The 26020-nt window shown below is 31.9% G+C and overlaps 1 protein-coding gene across 8 annotated transcripts in view; it reads right to left on the reverse strand.

Annotated features, from left to right (window-relative positions):
• Positions 1 to 26020, reverse strand: part of LOC141454944 (serine/threonine-protein phosphatase 2B catalytic subunit 3-like) — a 135565-nt gene that overhangs the window by 97261 nt on the left and 12284 nt on the right. The window contains exon 2 of one of the 8 annotated variants that reach the window (XM_074129659.1): positions 14365 to 14404. The exons of 6 other annotated variants lie outside the window; for them this stretch is intronic. The gene's annotated coding sequence lies outside the window, so the exon portion shown is untranslated. Of the gene's footprint in view, positions 1 to 14364; positions 14405 to 24790; positions 24943 to 26020 lie in introns of all 8 variants that reach the window. One more of the 8 variants, XM_074129660.1, reaches the window with a different exon arrangement.

Genomic DNA, 26020 nt, shown 5'->3' on the forward strand with positions numbered 1-26020 from the left:
ATGAACACTGCACCGAAATGCAAAGAATAGTTTACTCCATACCTGTTATAAATAGCAATATTCTAGTAATAATAGTTAAAGAGAAATGGAAGGTTAAATTTTCGTAGTTTTCAAATACGTTCAAATTTCAATCCTGTATATCTCGTTTCAGACTGATAAGAATTCAATGAACACTGCACCGAAATGCTGAGAATAGTTTACTCAATACCTGTTATAAATAGCAATATTCTAGTAATAATAGTTAAAGAGAAATGGAAGGTTAAATTTTCGTAGTTTTCAAATACGTTCAAATTACAATCCTGTATATCTCGTTTCAGACTGATAAGAATTCAATGAATACTGCACCGAAATGCTGAGAATAGTTTACTCAATACCTGTTATAAATAGCAATATACTAGAAAGAATAGTTAAAGAGAAATGGAAGGTTAAATTTTCGTAGTTTTCAAATACGTTCAAATTTCAATCCTGTATATCTCGCTTCATACTGATAAGAATTCAACGTATTCTATACTGAAATGTAGAGGATAGTTTACACCATACCTGTTATAAATAGCAATATTCTAGTAATAATAGTTAAAGAGAAATGGAAGGTTAAATTTTCGTAGTTTTCAAATACGTTCAAATTACAATCCTGTATATCTCGCTTCATACTGATAAGAATTCAACATATTCTATACTGAAATGTAGAGGATAGTTTACACCATACCTGTTATAAATAGCAATATTCTAGTAATAATAGTTAAAGAGAAATGGAAGGTTAAATTTTCGTAGTTTTCAAATACGTTCAAATTTCAATCCTGTATATCTCGCTTCATACTGATAAGAATTCAACATATTCTATACTGAAATGTAGAGGATAGTTTACACCATACCTGTTATAAATAGCAATATTCTAGTAATAATAGTTAAAGAGAAATGGAAGGTTAAATTTTCGTAGTTTTCAAATACGTTCAAATTACAATCCTGTATATCTCGTTTCAGACTGATAAGAATTCAATGAATACTGCACCGAAATGCTGAGAATAGTTTACTCAATACCTGTTATAAATAGCAATATACTAGAAAGAATAGTTAAAGAGAAATGGAAGGTTAAATTTTCGTAGTTTTCAAATACGTTCAAATTTCTATCCTGTATATCTCGCTTCATACTGATAAGAATTCAACGTATTCTATACTGAAATGTAGAGGATAGTTTACACCATAACTGGTAAAAGTAACAATATTCTAGTAATAATAGTTAAAGAGATATGGAATGTTAAATTTTCGTAGTTTTCAAATACGTTCAAATTTCAATCCTGTATATCTCGTTTCATACTGATAAGAATTCAACGTATTCTATACTGAAATGTAGAGGATAGTTTACACCATACCTGTTATAAATAGCAATATACTAGAAAGAATAGTTAAAGAGAAATGGAAGGTTAAATTTTCGTAGTTTTCAAATACGTTCAAATTTCAATCCTGTATATCTCGTTTCATACTGATAAGAATTCAACGTATTCTATACTGAAATGTAGAGGATAGTTTACACCATACCTGTTATAAATAGCAATATACTAGAAAGAATAGTTAAAGAGAAATAGAAGGTTAAATTTTCGTAGTTTTCAAATATGATCAAATTTCAATCCTGTATATCTCGTTTCATACTGATAAGAATTCAACGAATACTGCACTGAAATGTTCTGAATAGTTTACCCCATAACTAGTATAAGTAACTATATTCTATTAATAATCAATAAAGTGATATGGAATGTTAAATTTTCGTAGTTTTCTAATACGTTCAATTTTCAACTTGGTATATCTCGCTTCATACTGATAAGAATTCAATGAATACTGTACCGAAATGTACAGAATAGTTTACTCCATAACTGGTATAAGTAACATTATTCTAGTAATAATAGTATTAGTGATATGGAAGGTTAAATTTTCGTAGTTTTCAAATACGTTCAAATTACAATCCTGTATATCTCGTTTCAGACTGATAAGAATTCAATGAACACTGCACCGAAATGCAAAGAATAGTTTACTCCATACCTGTTATAAATAGCAATATTCTAGTAATAATAGTTAAAGAGAAATGGAAGGTTAAATTTTCGTAGTTTTCAAATACGTTCAAATTTCAATCCTGTATATCTCGTTTCAGACTGATAAGAATTCAATGAACACTGCACCGAAATGCTGAGAATAGTTTACTCAATACCTGTTATAAATAGCAATATTCTAGTAATAATAGTTAAAGAGAAATGGAAGGTTAAATTTTCGTAGTTTTCAAATACGTTCAAATTACAATCCTGTATATCTCGTTTCAGACTGATAAGAATTCAATGAATACTGCACCGAAATGCTGAGAATAGTTTACTCAATACCTGTTATAAATAGCAATATACTAGAAAGAATAGTTAAAGAGAAATGGAAGGTTAAATTTTCGTAGTTTTCAAATACGTTCAAATTTCAATCCTGTATTTCTCGTTTCAGACTGATAAGAATTCAATGAACACTGCACCGAAATGCAAAGAATAGTTTACTCCATACCTGTTATAAATAGCAATATTCTAGTAATAATAGTTAAAGAGAAATGGAAGGTTAAATTTTCGTAGTTTTCAAATACGTTCAAATTTCAATCCTTTATATCTCGCTTCATACTGATGAGAATTCAACGAATACTGTACGGAAATGTACAGGATAAATTACCTCATACCTGGTTTAAATAGCAATATTCTAGTAATAATAGTTAAAGTGATATGGAAGGTTAAATTTTCGTAGTTTTCAAATACGTTCAAATTTCTAACCTGTATATCTCGCTTTATACTGATAAGAATTCAACGTATTCTATACTGAAATGTAGAGGATAGTTTACACCATAACTGGTAAAAGTAACAATATTCTAGTAATAATAGTTAAAGAGATATGGAATGTTAAATTTTCGTAGTTTTCTAATACGTTCAATTTTCAACTTGGTATATCTCGCTTCATATGATAAGAATTCAATGAATACTGTACCGAAATGTACAGAATAGTTTACTCCATAACTGGTATAAGTAACATTATTCTAGTAATAATAGTATTAGTGATATGGAAGGTTAAATTTTCGTAGTTTTCAAATACGTTAAAATTACAATCCTGTATATCTCGTTTCAGACTGATAAGAATTCAATGAATACTGCACCGAAATGCTGAGAAAGTTTACTCCATAACTGGTAAAAGTAACAATATTCTAGTAATAATAGTTAAAGAGAAATGGAAGGTTAAATTTTCGTAGTTTTCAAATACGTTCAAATTTCAATCCTTTATATCTCGCTTCATACTGATAAGAATTCACCGAATACTGTACCGAAATATACAGAATAGTTTACTCCATTACTGGTATAAGTTATATTATTCTAGTAACAATAGTTAAAGAGATATAGAAGGTTAAATATTCGTAGTTTTCAAATACGTTCAAATTTCAATCCTGTATATCTCGTTTCATACTGATAAGAATTTAACGTATTCTATACTGAAATGTAGAGGATAGTTTACACCATACCTGTTATAAATAGCAATATTCTAGTAATAATAGTTAAAGAGAAATGGAAGGTTAAATTTTCGTAGTTTTCAAATACGTTCAAATTACAATCCTGTATATCTCGTTTCAGACTGATAAGAATTCAATGAATACTGCACCGAAATGCTGAGAATAGTTTACTCAATACCTGTTATAAATAGCAATATACTAGAAAGAATAGTTAAAGAGAAAGGGAAGGTTAAATTTTCGTAGTTTTCAAATACGTTCAAATTACAATCCTGTATATCTCGTTTCAGACTGATAAGAATTCAATGAATACTGCACCGAAATGCTGAGAATAGTTTACTCAATAACTGTTATAAATAGCAATATACTAGAAAGAATAGTTAAAGAGAAAGGGAAGGTTAAATTTTCGTAGTTTTCAAATACGTTCAAATTTCAATCCTGTATATCTCGTTTCATACTGATAAGAATTCAACGTATTCTATACTGAAATGTAGAGGATAGTTTACACCATACCTGTTATAAATAGCAATATTCTAGTAATAATAGTTAAAGAGAAATGGAAGGTTAAATTTTCGTAGTTTTCAAATACGTTCAAATTACAATCCTGTATATCTCGTTTCAGACTGATAAGAATTCAATGAATACTGCACCGAAATGCTGAGAATAGTTTACTCAATACCTGTTATAAATAGCAATATACTAGAAAGAATAGTTAAAGAGAAATGGAAGGTTAAATTTTCGTAGTTTTCAAATACGTTCAAATTTCAATCCTGTATATCTCGTTTCAGACTGATAAGAATTCAATGAACACTGCACCGAAATGCAAAGAATAGTTTACTCCATACCTGTTATAAATAGCAATATTCTAGTAATAATAGTTAAAGAGAAATGGAAGGTTAAATTTTCGTAGTTTTCAAATACGTTCAAATTTCAATCCTTTATATCTCGCTTCATACTGATGAGAATTCAACGAATACTGTACGGAAATGTACAGGATAAATTACCTCATACCTGGTTTAAATAGCAATATTCTAGTAATAATAGTTAAAGTGATATGGAAGGTTAAATTTTCGTAGTTTTCAAATACGTTCAAATTTCTAACCTGTATATCTCGCTTTATACTGATAAGAATTCAACGTATTCTATACTGAAATGTAGAGGATAGTTTACACCATAACTGGTAAAAGTAACAATATTCTAGTAATAATAGTTAAAGAGATATGGAATGTTAAATTTTCGTAGTTTTCTAATACGTTCAATTTTCAACTTGGTATATCTCGCTTCATATGATAAGAATTCAATGAATACTGTACCGAAATGTACAGAATAGTTTACTCCATAACTGGTATAAGTAACATTATTCTAGTAATAATAGTATTAGTGATATGGAAGGTTAAATTTTCGTAGTTTTCAAATACGTTCAAATTTCAATCCTTTATATCTCGCTTCATACTGATAAGAATTCACCGAATACTGTACCGAAATATACAGAATAGTTTACTCCATTACTGGTATAAGTTATATTATTCTAGTAACAATAGTTAAAGAGATATAGAAGGTTAAATATTCGTAGTTTTCAAATACGTTCAAATTTCAATCCTGTATATCTCGCTTCATACTGATAAGAATTCAACGTATTCTGTACCGAAATGTAGAGGATAGTTTACACCATAACTGGTAAAAGTAACAATATTCTAGTAATAATAGTTAAAGAGATATGGAATGTTAAATTTTCGTAGTTTTCTAATACGTTCAATTTTCAACTTGGTATATCTCGATTCATACTTATAAGAATTCAATGAATACTGTACCGAAATGTACAGAATAGTTTACTCCATAAGTGGTATAAGTAACATTATTCTAGTAATAATAGTTAAAGAGATATGGAATGTTAAATTTTCGTAGTTTTCTAATACGTTCAATTTTCAACTTGGTATATCTCGATTCATACTTATAAGAATTCAATGAATACTGTACCGAAATGTACAGAATAGTTTACTCCATAAGTGGTATAAGTAACATTATTCTAGTAATAATAGTATTAGTGATATGGAAGGTTAAATTTTCGTAGTTTTCAAATACGTTCAAATTACGATCCTGTATATCTCGTTTCAGACTGATAAGAATTCAATGAATACTGCACCGAAATGCTGAGAAAGTTTACTCCATAACTGGTAAAAGTAACAATATTCTAGTAATAATAGTTAAAGAGAAATGGAAGGTTAAATTTTCGTAGTTTTCAAATACGTTCAAATTTCAATCCTTTATATCTCGTTTCAGACTGATAAGAATTCAATGAATACTGCACCGAAATGCTGAGAAAGTTTACTCCATAACTGGTAAAAGTAACAATATTCTAGTAATAATAGTTAAAGAGAAATGGAAGGTTAAATTTTCGTAGTTTTCAAATACGTTCAAATTTCAATCCTTTATATCTCGCTTCATACTGATAAGAATTCACCGAATACTGTACCGAAATATACAGAATAGTTTACTCCATTACTGGTATAAGTTATATTATTCTAGTAACAATAGTTAAAGAGATATAGAAGGTTAAATATTCGTAGTTTTCAAATACGTTCAAATTTCAATCCTGTATATCTCGCTTCATACTGATAAGAATTCAACGTATTCTGTACCGAAATGTAGAGGATAGTTTACACCATAACTGGTAAAAGTAACAATATTCTAGTAATAATAGTTAAAGAGATATGGAATGTTAAATTTTCGTAGTTTTCTAATACGTTCAATTTTCAACTTGGTATATCTCGATTCATACTTATAAGAATTCAATGAATACTGTACCGAAATGTACAGAATAGTTTACTCCATAAGTGGTATAAGTAACATTATTCTAGTAATAATAGTTAAAGAGATATGGAATGTTAAATTTTCGTAGTTTTCTAATACGTTCAATTTTCAACTTGGTATATCTCGATTCATACTTATAAGAATTCAATGAATACTGTACCGAAATGTAGAGGATAGTTTACTCCATAAGTGGTATAAGTAACAATATTCTAGTAATAATAGTTAAAGAGATATGGAATGTTAAATTTTCGTAGTTTTCTAATACGTTCAATTTTCAACTTGGTATATCTCGATTCATACTTATAAGAATTCAATGAATACTGTACCGAAATGTACAGAATAGTTTACTCCATAAGTGGTATAAGTAACATTATTCTAGTAATAATAGTATTAGTGATATGGAAGGTTAAATTTTCGTAGTTTTCAAATACGTTCAAATTACGATCCTGTATATCTCGTTTCAGACTGATAAGAATTCAATGAATACTGAACCGAAATGCTGAGAATAATTTACTCCATACCTGTTATAAATAGCAATATACTAGAAAGAATAGGTTAAGAGAAATGGAAGGTTAAATTTTCGTAGTTTTCAAATACGTTCAAATTTCAATCCTGTATATCTCGTTTCAGACTGATAAGAATTCAATGAACACTGCACCGAAATGCAAAGAATAGTTTACTCCATACCTGTTATAAATAGCAATATTCTAGTAATAATAGTTAAAGTGATATGGAAGGTTAAATTTTCGTAGTTTTCAAATTCGTTCAAATTTCTATCCTGTATATCTCGCTTCATACTGATAAGAATTCAACGTATTCTATACTGAAATGTAGAGGATAGTTTACACCATACCTGTTATAAATAGCAATATACTAGAAAGAATAGTTAAAGAGAAAGGGAAGGTTAAATTTTCGTAGTTTTCAAATACGTTCAAATTTCAATCCTGTATATCTCGTTTCATACTGATAAGAATTCAACGTATTCTATACTGAAATGTAGAGGATAGTTTACACCATACCTGTTATAAATAGCAATATTCTAGTAATAATAGTTAAAGAGAAATGGAAAGTTAAATTTTCGTAGTTTTCAAATACGTTCAATTTTCAAACCTGTATATCTCGCTTCATACTGATAAGAATTCAACGTATTCTGTACCGAAAAGCACAGAATAGTTTACTCCATAACTGGTATAAGTTACATTATTGTAGTAATAATAGTTAAAGAGAAATGGAAGGTTAAATTTTTGTAGATTTCAAATACATTCAAATTTCAATCCTTATATCTCGTTTCAGACTGATAAGAATTCAATGAATACTGCACTGAAATGTTCTGAATAGTTTACCCCATAACTAGTATAAGTAACTATATTCTATTAATAATCAATAAAGTGATATGGAATGTTAAATTTTCGTAGTTTTCTAATACGTTCAAATTTCTAACCTGTATATCTCGCTTTATACTGATAAGAATTCAATCAATACGGCACCGAAATGCCGAGAATAGTTTACTCCATAACTGCTATAAATAGCAATATTCTAGTAATAATAGTTAAAGAGAAATGGAAGGTTAAATTTTCGTAGTTTTCAAATACGTTCAAATTTCAATCCTTTATATCTCGCTTCATACTGATGAGAATTCATCGAATACTGTACCGAAATATACCGAATAGTTTACTCCATAACTGGTATAAATAGCAATATTCTAGTAATAATAGTTAAAGAGGAATGGAAGGTTAAATTTTCGTAGTTTTCAAAAACATTCAAATTTCAATCCTGTATATCTCGTTTCAGACTGATAAGAATTCCATGAATACTGTACGGAAATGTACAGGATAAATTACCTCATACCTGGTTTAAATAGCAATATTCTAGTAATAATAGTTAAAGAGAAATGGGAGGGTAAATTTTCGTAGTTTTCAAATACATTAAAATTTCAATCCTGTATATCTCGTTTCAGACTGATAAGAATTCGATCAATACTGTACCGAAATGTACAGAATAGTTTACTCCATAACTGGTATAAGTTACATTATTCTAGTAATAATAGTTAAAGAGATATAAAAGGTTAAATTTTCGTAGTTTTCAAATATATTCAAATTTCAATCCAGTATATCTCGTTTCAGACTGATAAAAAAATCAATGAATATTGTACTGAAATGCAGAGAATAGTTTACTACATACCTGGTATAAGTTACATTATTCTAGTAATAATAGTTAAAGAGAAATGGAAGGTTAAATTTTCATAGTTTTCAAATAAGTTCAAATTTCAATCCAGTATATTTCGCTTCATACTGATAAGAATTCAACGAATACTGTACCGAAATGTACAGAATAGTTTACTCCATAACTGGTATAAATAGCAATATTCTAGTAATAATAGTTAAAGAGGAATGGAAGGTTAAATTTTCGTAGTTTTCAAAAACATTCAAATTTCAATCCTGTATATCTCGTTTCAGACTGATAAGAATTACATGAATACTGTACGGAAATGTACAGGATAAATTACCTCATACCTGGTTTAAATAGCAATATTCTAGTAATAATAGTTAAAGAGAAATGGGAGGGTAAATTTTCGTAGTTTTCAAATACATTAAAATTTCAATCCTGTATATCTCGTTTCAGACTGATAAGAATTCAATCAATACTGTACCGAAATGTACAGAATAGTTTACTCCATAACTGGTATAAGTTACATTATTCTAGTAATAATAGTTAAAGAGATATAAAAGGTTAAATTTTCGTAGTTTTCAAATATATTCAAATTTCAATCCAGTATATCTCGTTTCAGACTGATAAAAAAATCAATGAATATTGTACTGAAATGCAGAGAATAGTTTACTACATACCTGGTATAAGTTACATTATTCTAGTAATAATAGTTAAAGAGAAATGGAAGGTTAAATTTTCATAGTTTTCAAATAAGTTCAAATTTCAATCCAGTATATCTCGTTTCAGACTGATAAGAATTCCATGAATACTGTACGGAAATGTACAGGATAAATTACCTCATACCTGGTTTAAATAGCAATATTCTAGTAATAATAGTTAAAGAGAAATGGGAGGTTAAATTTTCGTAGTTTTCAAATACATTAAAATTTCAATCCTGTATATCTCGTTTCAGACTGATAAGAATTCAATGAATACTACACCGAAATGCCGAGAATAGTTTACTCCATACCTGGTATAAATAGCAATATTCTAGTAACAGTTAAAGAGAAATGGAAGGTTAAATTTTCGTAGTTTTCAAATACATTCAATTTTCAATCCTGTATATCTCGTTTCAGACTGATAAGAATTCAATCAATACTGTACCGACATGTACAGAATAGTTTACTCCATAACTGGTATAAGTTACATTATTCTAGTAATAATAGTTAAAGAGATATAAAAGGTTAAATTTTCGTAGTTTTCAAATATATTCAAATTTCAATCCAGTATATCTCGTTTCAGACTGATAAAAAAATCAATGAATATTGTACTGAAATGCAGAGAATAGTTTACTACATACCTGGTATAAGTTACATTATTCTAGTAATAATAGTTAAAGAGAAATGGAAGGTTAAATTTTCATAGTTTTCAAATAAGTTCAAATTTCAATCCAGTATATCTCGTTTCAGACTGATAAGAATTCCATGAATACTGTACGGAAATGTACAGGATAAATTACCTCATACCTGGTTTAAATAGCAATATTCTAGTAATAATAGTTAAAGAGAAATGGGAGGTTAAATTTTCGTAGTTTTCAAATACATTCAAATTTCAATCCTGTATATCTCGTTTCAGACTGATAAGAATTCAATGAATACTACACCGAAATGCCGAGAATAGTTTACTCCATACCTGGTATAAATAGCAATATTCTAGTAACAGTTAAAGAGAAATGGAAAGTTAAATTTTCGTAGTTTTCAAATACATTCAATTTTCAATCCTGTATATCTCGTTTCAGATTGATAAGAATTCAATGAATACTGTACCGAAATGTACAGAATAGTTTACTCCATAACTGGTATAAATAGCAATATTCTATTAATAATAAATAAAGTCATATGGAAGGTTAAATTTTCGTAGTTTTCAAATACGTTCAAATTTCAATCCTGTATATTTCGCTTCATACTGATAAGAATTCAACGAATACTGTACCGAAATGTACAGAATAGTTTACTCCATAACTGGTATAAATAGCAACATTCTAGTAATAATAGTTAAAGAGATATAGAAGGTTAAATATTCGTAGTTTTCAAATACGTTCAATTTTCAACTTGGTATATCTCGCTTCACACTGATAAGAATTCAATGAATACTGTACCGAAATGTACAGAATAGTTTACTCCATAACTGGTATAAGTTACATTATTCTAGTAATAATAGTATTAGTGATATGGAAGGTTAAATTTTCGTAGTTTTCAAATACGTTCAAATTTCAATCCTGAATATCTCGCTTCATACTGATAAGAATTCAACGAATACTGCACCGAAATGTACAGAATAGTTTACTCCATAACTGGTATAAGTAACATTATTCTAGTAATATTAGTATTAGTGATATGGAAGGTTAAATTTTCGTAGTTTTCAAATACGTTCAAATTTCAATCCTGAATATCTCGCTTCATACTGATAAGAATTCAACGAATACTGCACCGAAATGTACAGATTAGTTTACTCCATACCTGTTATAAATAGCAATATACTAGAAATAATAGTTAAAGAGAAATGGAAGGTTTCAGACTGATAAGAATTCAATGAATACTGTACCGAAATGTACAGAAAAGTTTACTCCAAACCTGGTATAAATAGCAATATTCGAGTAATAATAGTTAAAGAGAAATAGAAGGTTAAATTTTCGTAGTTTTCAAATACATTCAATTTTCAATCCTGTATATCTCGTTTGAGACTGATAAGAATTCAATGAATACTGCACCGAAATGTACAGAATAGTTTACTCCATACCTGGTACAAATAGTAATATTCTAGTAATAATAGTTAAAGAGAAATGGAAGGTTAAATTTTCATAGTTTTCAAATACATTCAATTTTCAATCCTGTATATCTCGTTTCAGACTGATAAGAATTCAATGAATACTGCACCGAAATGCCGAGAATAGTTTACTCCATACCTGGTATAAATAGCAATATTCTAGTAATAATAGTTAAAGAGAAATGGAAGGTTAAATTTTCGTAGTTTTCAAATACATTCAAATTTAAATCCTGTATATCTCGTTTCAGACTGATAAGAATTCAACGAATACTGCACCGAAATGTACAGATTAGTTTACTCCATAACTAGTATAAGTAACTATATTCTATTAATAATAAATATAGTCATATTTAAGGTTAAATTTTCGTAGTTTTCAAATACGTTCAAATTTCAATCCTGAATATCTCGCATCATACTGATAAGAATTCAATGAATACTGTACCGAAATGTACAGAATAGTTTACTCCATAAGTGGTATAAGTAACATTATTCTAGTAATAATAGTTAAAGAGATATGGAAGGTTTCAGACTGATAAGAATTCAATGAATACTGCACCGAAATGCAGAGAATAGTTTACTCCATACCTGTTATAAATAGCAATATACTAGAAATAATAGTTAAAGAGAAATGGAAGGTTTCAGACTGATAAGAATTCAATGAATACTGTACCGAAATGTACAGAAAAGTTTACTCCATACCTGGTATAAATAGCAATATTCTAGTAATAATAGTTAAAGAGAAATGGAAGGTTAAATTTTCGTAGTTTTCAAATACATTAAAATTTCAATCCTGTATATCTCGTTTCAGACTGATAAGAATTCAATGAATACTACACCGAAATGCAGAGAATAGTTTACTCCATACCTGGTATAAATAGCAATATTCTAGTAACAGTTAAAGAGAAATGGAAGGTTAAATTTTCATAGTTTTCAAATAAGTTCAAATTTCAATCCAGTATATCTCGTTTCAGACTGATAAGAATTCCATGAATACTGTACGGAAATGTACAGGATAAATTACCTCATACCTGGTTTAAATAGCAATATTCTAGTAACAGTTAAAGAGAAATGGAAGGTTAAATTTTCGTAGTTTTCAAATACATTCAATTTTCAATCCTGTATATCTCGTTTCAGACTGATAAGAATTCAATCAATACTGTACCGACATGTACAGAATAGTTTACTCCATAACTGGTATAAGTTACATTATTCTAGTAATAATAGTTAAAGAGATATAAAAGGTTAAATTTTCGTAGTTTTCAAATACATTCAAATTTCAATCCAGTATATCTCGTTTCAGACTGATAAAAAAATCAATGAATATTGTACTGAAATGCAGAGAATAGTTTACTACATACCTGGTATAAGTTACATTATTCTAGTAATAATAGTTAAAGAGAAATGGAAGGTTAAATTTTCATAGTTTTCAAATAAATTCAAATTTCAATCCTGCATATCTCGTTTCAGACTGATAAGAATTCCATGAATACTGTACGGAAATGTACAGGATAAATTACCTCATACCTGGTTTAAATAGCAATATTCTAGTAATAATAGTTAAAGAGAAATGGGAGGTTAAATTTTCGTAGTTTTCAAATACATTCAAATTTCAATCCTGTATATCTCGTTTCAGACTGATAAGAATTCAATGAATACTGTACCGAAATGTACAGAATAGTTTACTCCATAACTGGTATAAATAGCAATATTCTATTAATAATAAATAAAGTCATATGGAAGGTTAAATTTTCGTAGTTTTCAAATACGTTCAAATTTCAATCCTGTATATTTCGCTTCATACTGATAAGAATTCAACGAATACTGTACCGAAATGTACAGAATAGTTTACTCCATAACTGGTATAAATAGCAACATTCTAGTAATAATAGTTAAAGAGATATAGAAGGTTAAATATTCGTAGTTTTCAAATACGTTCAATTTTCAACTTGGTATATCTCGCTTCACACTGATAAGAATTCAATGAATACTGTACCGAAATGTACAGAATATTTTACTCCATAACTGGTATAAGTAACATTATTCTAGTAATAATAGTATTAGTGATATGGAAGGTTAAATATTCGTAGTTTTCAAATACGTTCAATTTTCAACTTGGTATATCTCGCTTCACACTGATAAGAATTCAATGAATACTGTACCGAAATGTACAGAATATTTTACTCCATAACTGGTATAAGTAACATTATTCTAGTAATAATAGTATTAGTGATATGGAAGGTTAAATTTTCGTAGTTTTCAAATACGTTCAAATTTCAATCCTGAATATCTCGCTTCATACTGATAAGAATTCAAGGAATACTGCACCGAAATTTACAGAATAGTTTACTCCATAACTGGTATAAGTAACATTATTCTAGTAATATTAGTATTAGTGATATGGAAGGTTAAATTTTCGTAGTTTTCAAATACGTTCAAATTTCAATCCTGAATATCTCGCTTCATACTGATAAGAATTCAACGAATACTGTACCGAAATGTACAGAAAAGTTTACTTGATACCTGGTATAAATAGCAATATTCTAGTAATAATAGTTAAAGAGAAATGGAAGGTTAAATTTTCGTAGTTTTTAAATACGTTCAAATTTCAATCCTGTATATCTCGTTTGAGACTGATAAGAATTCAATGAATACTGTACCGAAATGTACAGAATAGTTTACTCCATACCTGGTACAAATAGCAATATTCTAGTAATAATAGTTAAAGAGAAATGGAAGGTTAAATTTTCGTAGTTTTCAAATACGTTCAATATTTTATAACCTTAATAATAACATTAATATAACATTTATATCTTATTTTATACAAATGAGAATTCAATGAATTTTTTACCGATATCTAGAGAAATGTTATCTCCATAACTGGTACAAACTCGCAATTTTTGTTTGTGTTTCATTTTGTTATAGTTTTTTTGTTATGATGGTAGAAAATTCATTTAATTTCATAGCATTCTTTGTGTAAAAGCAAAATTTGAAATATTAAACTATATTGATAGGGTAGGGTGAATGGTTATAGGGGTTGTGGTGCTAACAAGGTGGGGTGTATACATTACCAGTCCTTCTTCCACAGCAACATACGCGCCCTCAACTCACCTGTAACAGACAGACTCAGGTTAGTTGGTTAGGCACCCTAATCCTAACGCTACTTAATAGCTATCTCCTCCGACTTTACTTTAAACTTTACATTTGCCTTACTAGCTAGCTAGCATCAGATGTTTTCTTCACTCAATGTGTTAATTCATTAGCAGAAAATTCTTTATTTAATGATATATAGCTTTCAATAGCTTCCAATATTTGAAGAGATATTTTTCTATAAAAAATGGTTGAGGGGTTTCTATATAGATGGAACAGCAATGAAATAGACTTGTCACTCGTAAAACAATTCGAAAGAAATATTACAGGAAACATTTGAGACTATAAAACGTTTGTTATTTTTAATACTACAATTAATAATAATTATGCTTAATAATAATACTAAACTAATATTTATTTAAAAGAAGAAACAAATGCGGAAAACAAGTTGGTTAGATACAGTTCCAGAAACAATAATGAAAGAAGCTCTCTCTAGCGTTCATAACCTTCCTATGCGTAACCTTTTTACAATAACACATTTTATTGTAAAAAATTATCAGACAACTTTTTTAAGTACCTGAGAACTTGGTATACAGGAGTATATCGCTAGATACCTGTCGTCACATGTTGTGATACCCTAACCCAACGTTTCCCAAACTTTTTTGACCTCGGCCCGGTACGAGATTTTAAATTTTTTCGCGCCCCACCTTATTAAAAAAAAAACATTTATTTACAAAACAAATTTTATTTTTTAATAAAAATCAAAATTCAAGTTATTTGATTGTTTATTGACATTCACAAAAATTGCAAAATAATTAGGTATATAACAAAAACATAAGTAATTAAAGACAATCCATTATCCATTATCTTCATTTTGTTTTACATATTTTGACCTTAGTGCCATCCATCGATGTTGTTTTTCATCACATATGTAGTAATTTCAAATTAGGACTTAATGATGTTAATTTTATTCTCAAATTAGGTTCGACATCCAATCTGTTTCGATACTTACTTTTTAAGTACAACAAGGCTGAGAACGCAGTTTCACACGTATAAGTGGTGACAAAAGGCATTAAAAATTGTATCGCTTTTTCGCTTACGCTTGGATATTCCTTTTGACAGCGCTACCAAAAATTAATTAGTGGTACAGTTTCAAACACTTTTGTTTTTACAATTTTTGCCACGACCCAGCTGAATTTTTCTGCGACCGGGTGCCGGGTCGCGACCTACACTTTGGGAAACGCTTCTCTAACCTAATTAGAGCGTTTGATGTTTGGAAGGAAGGATCTGAGGAAAGCTTTACTGTGTAATGTCACTTCCGGATAGTTTTCTAAACTATATAATCTGGAAATGCAGAATCTGAAGAAACTTTATTTTATAGAACCTTGAGTACTGGTTAGAGTGATCGCATTAAATAGAAAACAGTGAATGAGATAAAGTCATTAGATCTCAGTTCGAAGCTGTAATAACTGCCTGCTACACTGATCTGCTCAGCATTCCGAAAGCGGATGCAAGCAGAACTGGTGCACACGCTATCTTACCTCATTCAATGATGCTGTACACTACAATTTTTAATATTTCGCAATTTCTGAATTTTTTTTTAATGTATCAACAATACAATTTGTATGAACAACTCCAGACCGACTTGGAGCACCATCCTAATAATAACGCCGTTTAAGTAACATTTTTACTTACTTCCGCCATTAAGGTATCGTAATCGAGAAGATTTTTGATTTTGAGATTTTCCCCGAAATATCCATTTGAGGTATCCGGAGTCCGCAAAAACGGTTTCTGCCAATTGGTGTGGACAATGCTAACTCAATCGCGGAAAGTTCCAATTTGACATTTCTCCTAGGTAGCACCAAGGCACCAGGGGGTGCTCCTCTAAATTTATGGCCAAATTCGATCTTCAATGACTACACCACTTTAATGGCATGACTTCTTTAATTTTATTGTTTTAGCTTTTCTAGAAAGACAAAAAGTTCATTAACTTATGAACTAAATTTTAAGACTGTAAGACTAAATTTTAAAATATAAACAAATAGACTGAAAGGAATTTCCATTGCACAGGAAGAGCTTAGCAGTATTTTGAGGCTTCCTCGTAATCGACTTTAACGACTGTTTTATTTAAACTTGTCAATTACTATAATACAAAACTAAAACTTTAATTTGCTACCTTTTTGCCGGAAATATTAAAGGAAAGGCGATTAAAGGTATTTCTGGGAGACACATACGTCCCAATCTGAATGGTCTGACCCAAAGGTCGAAATAAATGAGTCTAATACTTTCCGAGTCTGAACCAAATTCCTTTACCGGACATTCTTCTTGGATTTTTCCATTGCTTGAGAATTCCTAGGAAGAGACTTCTAAGGATTTTTTTATAAATTCTACTTTCATCTTTCTAAAAAATGTCCTTTTTAGGACAAATCTCTGGAAAGGGTTGGCGTAGCATGACCCTCCTCCAGTCAGGAGGTATCAGTTCAGCGTTCCGTTCGCTTTCAACACACTGTGCAATCTGATTTCAAAATTAACAGTTTGAGGAAATATGAATTAGAATCTAGAATAATTGTAGTTGAAGAGAGTAGAGGATAGTTTGCCCCAGATTTTCCTATTTTCCGGCCGAGGTACAGTGCGGAGATACTGATTTTGGAAATGAGTTCATTTCCATTGTCCTGTTCGAAACGAGGTCGTTTGGCGATAGTTTTCTATTTAAATATTGTGAGCTTTGAGAGTCCAAATTCAAGCTGGAAGAATTAAAGTGCAATCAGATTTTGGCGAGCTTTAAATGAAACAAAAAGCTTTCACAATGATATTGTCACCTGTTGATCAAAGCACTATTACTAGTTCTGTCTAAACCATAGTCTAACATATGCACTAATGCATAGTGCATTTATTAGCCATGAATAGAATACCTGGTGGCCCCCCCTTTAGTAATAATTGATGATATTCAAACTAAAGCATGAAAATGATGCAGGTTAGCCACCATTATATCAACTAGTTTTGGGAGATACTTGGGGGTTATACAAGTTAGTACAGTTCATGTCGCACCAAAGATCATTAGAATTATTAGATCTCTATGAAATTTGATACTAAAATTTAATAGCTGCACTGGGAACGTTCCTGGGTTAGATCTACTAACTGCTACCCCCTCCTCTTTCTTCCCCCTCCCAGGACTTCCACAAACACTTCTCCCCCTCTGAGATTTGGACCAACTTTCACATCTTTCTAGATCCAGAACTCTCCAGAAATAATTCTTTTGATTTATTATAGTCGACAAATAAAAGGATTTATAACTCCGAATATGGGGAGCAATCGTCGCGCCATTTTCTAATAAATTAAAAATACGGTAACGCGGTTCACCGGAAACAACCAAAAGCATATCTGCACGTTTGACCAAATAGATACTCGTTTTTTTTTATTTTTCCTTAAAAACTTGGTGCGGGCAAATTGGCTTACGGCCAATCTCAGTAGGTAAAGCTCTCTGCTGCCTTCTATTTGATTCTTGAGGGTCCCATTGGGAGTGCAAAACCACATCAATACAACAGCACTAATAGAAAGGCAAACTGGGGTGTAAACAGTGGCCAATTTCACATGTCTAGCAACATCGGTAAATTGGGCGGGCTAGAACTAGAGCCAATCAAAAGGAGGTGATGAAATGATTGGCGACAGCGTCGGAAACAGCGACATTCTCCGCCCATTGCTAATTTCATTAGCGATGATAACCTTCCCAAGTTCATGTTATTGCACTACTAACTTAATTGCTTGTCATCAACTTCCTTCCGGTCTCTATTAGCATGTGCCATCCCCATCAGTCATACGTCATCTAATATTTATATACATGTATTAATAATAATAAACGCTTTATTCATTTCAATAATTAATACAAGATATAATAAAAAAGATATTTTGTTGGCAGACACACTCAAGGTCAACTGACCAACTGAGGGGTTGTCTTTGAAAATCAAAACTTGGAACTTCGAACAACTATAAAATAAAATAAAATATAAACTTTTAATATTAAAGAAAAGCCTTATTACACTTATCGATAAAAAAAAAATCAATAAATGCATTTCTAGATACTTTCTAATCGATATAAACTCTGACTTCAGTTTGTTTAGATTTAACAGTTATAATTCAAATTCAAGTATCAAGGAATATCTATATTTCCTAGCGGACATAGAATGGATGTAAGTTCTGTTCATATTTGTGAAGAAAAACTAAAGGAAAGAAAATAGATTGGAAGGTTTGGCGTCGTGCTCCGACAGGAAATACAGTCGCTGTTTCAAGAGAAGATTTAAGAGATCAATTGATACGAAATATTAGAAATATGAAAAGAGTTATTTCATTATTATAGAGTAAAGGCCGTACAACCTGATAGGCCTCAATTTTTGACGACGCAGAAACCTATTTAAGGCTCTGGTCCAGCCCCTGTGCAGGCCGGGACAGGAGTAGAAGAAGCGATCTCTTACATCCGGTCTGATTGTGAATTATGACTTTGTTAAAAATCCTTGAATTTGATAAAAAGGAGTGCAAAATGATTTGGGGCCCCTGTCTGCGGGACCAGCAATGCTGTTCTCTGTCTCCCATTTCAAAAGACAAATTAACCCTCTTCTCAAAATTTCATTTCCACTGAGTGCCGTAAGGTGACGCATCAGTGCTTGAGCGGTCACCGGAAGGAGTGCTAAACAAAAAGTGCAGCAAATATTTACACAACTCCTGCAGTGACGTCATTAGATTTATATCAGTAAGTTTGAGTTGTGTGAATGTTTCCAGCATCTTTTTTGTTTATGCGGTTTAATGAACTGGCGGCAGGTCTTTGAGTCGATGAGACATATTTCCTGGAAAAAAAAAACAGCCATAACTGGAGAGTCCTACACAACTGTTGATAGAGAATACTTGGTTTGTTGATCCAACGGACAGAAATGGAGGAGGCTGGAGAGCAACCTGTTGAAGTGGAGAGTAACTAGGCGGTAGTAAGGGCGAGTACGCAGCCTGTGCAGCGCTGGACAGGAGGAGCTCGGCCGCTGAACTGGCAGAATATGGAGGCGGCCGGCGGCTTCCTCCTCCATATTGATCCTGCAGGTTGTACTCCTGCTTGTACTCACCGCCCACTCGGTCGCCGATACACTTCCAGCTCTGTTTGAACATATGCAGCATCCTCCTCTGCAGCACAGAGGGCCACCTTCTCCACAAAGTGCCCCAAGTGGCCCAACTGTGGCCACTGCCAGCTCTCAGTACCCCACTGCTGCATGCAGCCAGTTCTAGTTGCATCACAGCGTGTCTTTACTTGAAGCCGCAGTAAGCTCGAGTAGCACGTGTGGATCTACGGCACATAAGAGTAGCACGACATATGCTCAAATTTCTGTACCTGCAACTCCTTACCTTACGCTTCGCCATAATTTTCAATCACTTTCTTTTAATCAACTGCAAGTTACTCATAATAATATTATAATTAGCAAATATATTATTTAGTACTGAATCCTAGATAGACATGCTCAAGTGGGAAAATCCGTTTTAGTGCAGTAACAATCAAAGGAAGTAATTTTAAGGTTATAAGTAATAATTAAAAATTCCGAATTTGGTATTTTCTGGGAACAGTGCTAGAGGAATTCATGGGAGTGTTCTAGACCAGATTTTGATTCCATCCAATCCAGACAACTTATCTGCGAAAACTCATTTCCAAATGTGAACTTGATCGGGACAGCTATTACTTGACTAGCAAGAGAAAGTAAAGGATGCCAGCCGTACGGACGCGGAAAGACAGGCTCGTGTGAATGTCTCTCGCTATCTTGGTGTATTTAGACTTGGATCGATACTACACCCTCGGAGAGTCCTGGGTGAATCTGCCTCCAGCCAACTCCAGGGGCCGGGGGTCAGGCTTTGTCTGCATGTCGCTCCACTTTGCTTTGGGCCTAAAGTCAGTCTCTCTCCCCCTTCTCTTGCTCTAACCCACTCGTAACACATCTTTATTCATTTTATTTACATACAGACGGAAGCCACCCAAGGCAAACTTCTAATCTAGCTTTCTAGGACAAAAATAAATAGCCCCGATACAAAGTCCGCACCAACCACTGCCGGATATGATGATCATGTTTAAGGACTAGTTTTCTTTCCAGATCTACCACAAGTAAAGAGGAAATGGGCAGATCATCCTTCAGTAGAACGTTTATGGAAACATAAGACGATAAAACTATGTACGAAGGTGTGTTCTTTTTCGGCTACTTCTTTTTAGGACCTTTAATTCATTTTCTAATTTGAAGTTCCTCGGAAAAACCAATTTTGGCAGACCACTAACGACGATAAAACAAATTGTTATTGAAGATAAAGCGATGGAATCAAATTTTAGAAATTGAATTTTTCCGGAAGTACGCGACTGTTTTCCCTAAAAAAGTGTTTTTATAAATCGTTCGTATGTCTGATACAATTTCCTTTAGAACATCTTAATCAATTTTAATATTTAATAAAAACGTTCCTCGCACTATTTGGAGAGGGGAGAAGTAGGATTCTCTCTGAATGCCATTTTACGAGTGTAAAGTACTGCTAAGAAAGGACAGCGGAAGTTGATGTCTTCTCTAAACTGGTATGCACACTCGCGCCATTCGCGTCCATTTATCACTTTCATCTGTTTAATACCACCATTTTCCAGGGAAAACGTTTTCTTCAGAAAGGGAGGTAGGCTTCCCTCTAATAAAGTGCCATTTCGGTGTAATGAGTAGTCGGTAATTAGAAAAATATAAATGTTTTTACATTCTAAGAACTCGTAGGAGACAGTGTTGCTCCTCGAATATTTTTAGTCTAAGTTAGCTTTTGGACAATCAGCAATCCGGAATTGTCATTTTAACGAATCGAACATTCAGCACCTCTGCTTACAATTAGCGAAGGTATTTTCAACAAAATTCAACAGCCCCTCTGACAACTGGGCCTCTGCTTCCTGCGTAATGATCATCGCTAGCTATTATCCTTCCGCGATATTATCGCTCCTGCGATCATTGCAAAAGAACAGTTTTAAGTTTCATGATTTAAACTGCAGAAAGAGTCAGCCTGTGTACGTCAGTGATTCTAAACGAATGTGCCGCGCGGCACTTTTGCGTGCCGCGAAAGTTTTTGAAGTGTGCCGCCAAATTTTAGAAATGCATGGCTATAAAAATGACGATATGAGAGTAGCATTGTCATTTATACGACCAAATATAAACTGTAATTATCAAAAAAACATCAAGCTCAAATTTCTCATTAAATGTATTCTTATTATTAACTTGTAATTAATCCCTCAATAAACATACGTCTACTGTTGTTGTTTTTGTTGTACAATATTATTTTATTTTACATTGAAAATAAACATAAACTATTTTACACAGTGTATTATGGATAAGTAAAATACTTTTAAACTTATCTTATTGTTAGTGTACCGCCCCAAATTTTGAAATTGTTAAAAGTGTGCCGCCGCGACAGAAAAAAGGTTGAGAATCGCTGGTGTAAGTGTACAATGAAACATTTGATTTGAAGACGTTCTTTTCGGCAAAGGAAGAGACCCCATCCGGCATTACTCCAAGTAACTCATGAGCTCTGAAACATTTCGTCGATTATTGCCTCTGACCTTTCGTGAGAGCGCAGTCCTGGACCTCGCAGCTGCTCTCTTTCAACATTTGACCTCTGAATTTGGGAAAAGAGAGACTTTATTCAATTCATTTCCGAGCAGTTTTCCTGGAGGTTAGTTCCTCAAGAAAGTGAAACTCAACCCAACGGCTGAACTGTCCCTCAATATGTTCAATTACTCGGGGGTTAACGACCTTACTTGACCTACCTAACCTAACCAAATTCATCTCTACACTTAAACAAATGTTTACATAATCCTTAAGCCAAGGTGAAAAGTTTTCATCCGCGCTCAGAGATGGCGCATTTTTTATTCCAATAACTTCTAATATATACTCGTATATTAGAAAAATGAAGGTAACTTTTTCCGCCATTCGACTAGTTTCAATGGACCAAATGGATTCATTCCAGTGGATCGTGTGCGATAGAATGGCCCAAAAGTGGTCAGCAGTCGCGGGTAAAACTTCCTTGCAGAGCGAACTTCCGGAGAAGCACCACTGCCAACTTGATACTGTACTAAGTTGGAGTGTGCGGCGATCATTCATACTTACAAGAGCCAGATCAATATGGAGTCAGCCCCTCCTCGGCAGATATTTCCCTTATCTTGTGACCTCCATTTCTAAATACATCCAATCCTATTTACAATAGGTTCCGGTTGGCCGCCCACTCGATGGGGCGGCAGATATTGCTCATACCATCGTCTCGCCAGAGTGTTCTAGTTGTAGTAAATCTGCCACCTCCATACAATTAACTGCACGTCATATTTACAGCCCCCTTACCCACCAAATCATTCCACCCCCAACACACTCTGTTTTTCCCCATTAATTTCCATTTAGTACTGTCTATCCACCCCCACCCCGCTTACTTTTAGGAGCAAGTATTGCTTTCCGTGCAGATTTAGTAGTCTTGAATCTCTTTGTAAACAACGTTTCCTTACACGAAAACATGTTTATACGTTTGGTCCGTAAGTCTGCATGGTGAGTTTGGATCAATTGATCAACCAATAGTGACTGTTTAGTGAATTGATTAGTGCAGGGCTTTTTAAACCTTTCGTGACCCCAATCCCTTTTTAAAGTGAAAACTTCATGCCGACCTCTTTATATCCGAACACCTAATGATTAGGCTATAAGTCGATTTAAGATCATATTTGGATACGATTATATAACTTAAGCTTATGTATGAAAACATCAGGCTGTAACACGATAAATTTATTCTCGATTTTTTTAAACAGGAAAAAATTGAAGTTCGTAAAAATAAAAATACCGAATATTAATTTTAGGCTAATATATTTAGAAAGATATTGATAATTATAAAAGCAATTAAAACATCAAATCTATATCAACACTTTTTAAAGATAAAAAACATTAATATTTTCACAGTTTAAATTAACACAAATAAACTTTTATTGTAAAACTAGAAAACCTTAAAAAATATTTCGTATTAAAATCGTTTAATTATAATTAATGAGAAGGATGTGCTAGTTACCTTCACACAGTAAATTAAATCTGAGATAAATATTTGTTATTGAAGGCCTCTTAGCATTTTCAATGATTTTAAATATTGGAACGGTTCTTTGTGTTTTTATTGACGTTAAAGTTCACATAAGTATGTGGCGGCAAATGGCAAAAGAACTTTCAATGCTTCGTCAAGAGATTTTTGAATATTCTTATTTTTAACTCCAATCCAAAAAAGTTGCTAAACTTTTCTTGGGCAATTCACAAGTTTAAGAGTTCAGCATCAGCAGGAAGTTCTGCAAATTCTTCCGGTGTCTTTAGAGTGATAAATGTTGCACTTGATCTTTAATTAAGTTGATTTAATATTTAAATTGACTTCAACAATCAATCATACTGATTAGAGACAATATCTGAATGTAAATATTTCTGAAATTGATTTTCTAAGTTGTCCAAATGACCAAGTATAGTCTATTGTACTTCCTGAAGACAGCTTAAACTTAAATTATAATCAATAATAAAGTCCCTCACGCTGTTGAACATTTCATAGGAGTTGCTCTCTATTTTAGTTTTCCAAATGATTATTTTTTTTATGAATGCTTTTACTTTGTTTTTACTTTGTTGGGAGAATGTTAGTATTTTCTCCCTGAAGAGAGAAGTTTAGTTCATTTATCTTCTCAAAAATATCTAATAAATAGCATAATTTACAAAGCCAAATAATATTATTGTGAAAAATATTTTCATATTCTATCTGATAAAAACCACAATACTTCATTTTTCCAATCAACTAATCGTTTTAAAGTTCGCCGTTTTAAAGAGTGCCATCTTACTTCTGTACTTCACTACCTTTTCCTCCATAGGTATTTAGTAAAGAATGAAATTTTGCAAAAACAAAAATATATTGTTTTGAACATTTATTTTACGTTTCACCAACAACTACGGTTTATAAATGATGGCAGAATAGGTTTTATTTTAATTATGATGAGCCTAATTTTGATTTAATTGAAGAATTTTGTTGGAATATAATATTCAAGTTAAAAATTACATTAATTTCTGTATTTTATTTCATTATTTACAATCTGTATAATATAATATACAATAAGTAAATCATGGTTGCGTGAAAAGCAGGAGGAAAGAAACTGCCCAGCGGTAGCACTCCTCTACCTTTAGGCCTTCAGACTGCGAGGAAGTCGCGGGGCCACTGGCGATTCAGTCGGCGAGGAGTATTTTTAAGCATGTCAGAGGAGGCGAGAGACTGTACTAGAGGATTGGAGCAAGTAGAGAGAGCTGTTGGAATTTAATTTCTGTAGTAAACATTTTTATCGCATAAATTGATTCTTTATGACATAAATAATATGGTTATTACCTTCTGCTTTAAGTCACTCTACAAATCCAACATTTTTTGCTGTCATCAGTACAAACACCAACGCAGTTACCCCCACTCCAATCCCTCTTGTTTAGAAAAATCATCTAGTTTAAAGTATATGTCTTTTGCCTGTTGTATGATCTTCCAATGCCCTGCAAAATAGCAAGTCTTCAAATACATTATTATCATGACATAATCGAACAAATACAGGCAATTGAGCTGAACCTTGAATATCTGTAGACTCATCAAGGTGTCAATGGCAAATTTTGTGCTTTGTTTAATTCTTTCCATTAATTGTTAAAACAAGTCCTCACCAATTTCTGTAATCCTTTTACAAACTGTATCATTTGATAATCGAATTTTACGCAGTTCAGCTGTACACTTTGTTCGATGAATCAACTTAGTATCTTACTTAACTGCTACGGGAAATACTAGTTCCTCACCAATAGTAATTTTTGCTTTCGCTGTCAATATTGATGATTCGAAGGATGCTAAGTACTTTTCCTGGACCGCAGCATATTTATCAAATCTTAGTTTTTCTTTTCTTTTTTTTTTATCTCTCAAAAGCCTTACAAAATATTCGTCGGTTTTATTTGAGTGGGTGAGGATGCTTCGTTTCAAAATGCCTTTTTAATTTTGTGTGCTTCATGCTCTCATCAGCCAAAGTTTCGTTGCAGATCAAAACAAAGCGGTTGCTGTTTATCGTGGTGATTATTAAATAAAAGTAAACCCGTATTACAGAAATGATTCATTGTATGTATTTTTTTTCTCGACGAATCCTGGCACTTTTCTTGTATTTTCGACTTATTTGCCTATGAACTCGAAGTCATTTTGGTTTCTTCTTTTTTGGATTCACATTTCTTCGCATGATTTAGCCACTTTTCCAATTTCTGAGTACAAATTCAACTAAAATAATTAGTAAATAAGTGTAGGAGGTTTTTAATTCGTATGAAACGTAGAACTTTATAGCCATTAACATTTACCATATATTTGAAAAGACACTATGCAATTGGACGAAATATAAACATCATTGAAAAATGAACTGTCACAGAACCACAAAACTTATACTTCATTTGCATGCTATCTCTGATAGGATCACAACATATATCCCCACTACTAGCTGAACGTACGCGAGTTACTGACGTAAACAAAATACCTTGTTTCTTTCTATTTACTTGTTACTAAAACGTTAGGAAAGTAAATTAATTTATCAGATCACAACTCCCGAAA

Source organism: Rhodnius prolixus, unplaced genomic scaffold (genome assembly GCF_049639745.1).
Source record: "Rhodnius prolixus isolate KJV_2025 unplaced genomic scaffold, Rpr scaffold_15, whole genome shotgun sequence".
NCBI classification, from domain to species: Eukaryota; Metazoa; Arthropoda; class Insecta; order Hemiptera; family Reduviidae; genus Rhodnius; species Rhodnius prolixus.